This window comes from Salmo salar, chromosome 09 (genome assembly GCF_965601325.2).
Source record: "Salmo salar chromosome 09, fSalSal1, whole genome shotgun sequence".
NCBI lineage: Eukaryota > Metazoa > Chordata > Actinopteri > Salmoniformes > Salmonidae > Salmo > Salmo salar.
Genome location: NC_138299.1, coordinates 151193564 through 151196063, shown reverse-complemented (window position 1 = coordinate 151196063; position 2500 = coordinate 151193564). Strand labels below are relative to the sequence as shown.

The 2500-nt window shown below is 62.4% G+C and overlaps 1 protein-coding gene across 1 annotated transcript in view; it reads left to right on the top strand.

The window, feature by feature from the left end:
* Positions 1-2500, top strand: part of dync2h1 (dynein cytoplasmic 2 heavy chain 1) — a 328531-nt gene that overhangs the window by 318994 nt on the left and 7037 nt on the right. The window lies entirely within an intron of this gene.

Sequence of the window (2500 nt, the reverse complement as noted above, 5' to 3'; positions counted from 1 at the left end):
GAGAGAGGGGGACGGAGAGAGGGGGACGGAGAGAGAGGGAGACGGAGAGAGGGAGACGGAGAGAGAGAAAGACAGAAACATGGAGAGAGGGTTGGAGCGAGGGAGGGAGAGAGAGAGGGAGAGAGAGAGGGGGACGGAGAGACGGGTACGGAGAGAGGGAGACGGAGAGACGGGGACGGAGAGAGGGAGACGGAGAGAGGGAGACGGAGAGAGGGGGACGGAGAGAGGGGGACGGAGAGAGGGGGACGGAGAGAGGGAGACGGAGAGAGGGGGACGGAGAGAGGGAGACGGGGACAGAGAGACGGAGAGAGGGAGACGGAGAGAGGGAGACGGAGAGAGGGGGCCGGAGAGAGGGGGACGGAGAGAGGGAGACGGAGAGACGGGGACGGAGAGAGGGAGACGGAGAGAGGGAGACGGAGAGAGAGAAAGACAGAAACATGGAGAGAGGGTTGGAGCGAGGGAGGGAGAGAGAGCGGGAGACAGAGAGAGGGAGACGGAGAGAGAAAGACAGAAATATGGAGAGAGGGTTGGAGCGAGGGAGGGAGAGAGAGAGGGAGACAGGAAGAGGGAGACAGGGAGAGGGAGACGGACGGAGAGAGGGAGACGGACGGAGAGAGGGAGACGGAGAGAGAGTGAGACGGAGAGATGGAGACAGAGAGAGAGAAAGACAGAAACATGGAGAGAGGGTTGGAGCGAGGGAGGGGGAGAGAGAGGGAGACGGAGAGAGGGGGACGGAGAGAGGGAGACGGAGAGAGAGGGAGACGGAGAGAGAGAAAGACAGAAACATGGAGAGAGGGTTGGAGCGAGGGAGGGAGAGAGAGAGGGAGACAGGAAGAGGGAGACAGGGAGAGGGAGACGGACGGAGAGAGGGAGAGACGGAGAGACGGAGAGGGAGAGACGGAGAGAGGGAGACGGAGAGAGGGAGACGGAGACGGAGAGAGGGAGACGGAGAGAGAGGGAGACGGAGAGAGGGAGACGGAGAGAGAGAGGGACGGAGAGAGGGAGACGGAGAGAGGGAGACGGAGAGAGGGGGATGGAGAGAGGGAGACGGAGAGAGGGGGACGGAGAGAGGGGGACGGAGAGAGGGAGATGGAGAGAGGGGGACGGAGAGAGGGAGACGGAGAGACGGGGACGGAGAGACGGGGACGGAGAGAGGGAGACGGAGAGAGGGAGACGGAGAGAGAGAAAGACAGAAACATGGAGAGAGGGTTGGAGCGAGGGAGGGAGAGAGAGCGGGAGACAGAGAGAGGGAGACGGAGAGAGAAAGACAGAAACATGGAGAGAGGGTTGGAGCGAGGGAGGGGGAGAGAGAGGGAGACGGAGAGAGGGAGACGGAGAGAGAGGGAGACGGAGAGAGGGAGACGGAGAGAGAGAAAGACAGAAACATGGAGAGAGGGTTGGAGCGAGGGAGGGAGAGAGAGAGGGAGACAGGAAGAGGGAGACAGGGAGAGGGAGACGGACGGAGAGAGGGAGAGACGGAGAGACGGAGAGGGAGAGACGGAGAGGGAGACGGAGAGAGGGAGACGGAGAGAGGGAGACGGAGAGAGAGGGAGACGGAGAGAGGGAGACGGAGAGAGAGAGGGACGGAGAGAGGGAGAGACGGAGAGAGGGAGACGGAGAGAGGGAGACGGAGAGAGGGGGATGGAGAGAGGGAGACGGAGAGAGGGGGACGGAGAGAGAGAGAGGGAGACGGAGAGAGGGGGATGGAGAGAGGGAGACGGAGAGACGGGGACGGAGAGACGGAGAGAGGGAGAGACGGAGAGAGGGAGACGGAGAGAGGGAGACGGAGAGAGGGAGACGGAGAGACGGGGACGGAGAGACGGAGAGAGGGAGAGAGGGGGACGGAGAGAGGGGGACGGAGAGAGGGAGACGGAGAGAGGGGGACGGAGAGAGGGAGACGGAGAGACGGGGACGGAGAGACGGGGACGGAGAGACGGGGACGGAGAGAGAGAAAGACAGAAACATGGAGAGAGGGTTGGAGCGAGGGAGGGAGAGAGAGCGGGAGACAGAGAGAGGGAGACGGAGAGAGAAAGACAGAAACATGGAGAGAGGGTTGGAGCGAGGGAGGGAGAGAGAGAGGGAGACAAGAAGAGGGAGACAGGGAGAGGGAGATGGACGGAGAGAGGGAGAGACGGAGAGAGGGAGAGACGGAGAGGGAGAGACGGAGAGGGAGAGACGGAGAGAGGGAGACGGAGAGAGGGAGACGGAGAGAGAGGGAGACGGAGAGAGGGAGACGGAGAGAGGGAGAGAGGGAGAGACGGAGAGAGGGAGACGGAGAGAGGGAGACGGAGAGAGGGGGATGGAGAGAGGGAGACGGAGAGAGGGGGACGGAGAGAGGGAGACGGAGAGAGGGAGACGGAGAGAGAGAAAGACAGAAACATGGATAGAGGGTTGGAGCGAGGGAGGGAGAGAGAGAGAGGGAGACGGAGAGAGAGGGAGACGGAGAGAGAGGGAGACGGAGAGAGGGAGACGGAGAGAGGGAGACGGAGAGAGGGAGACG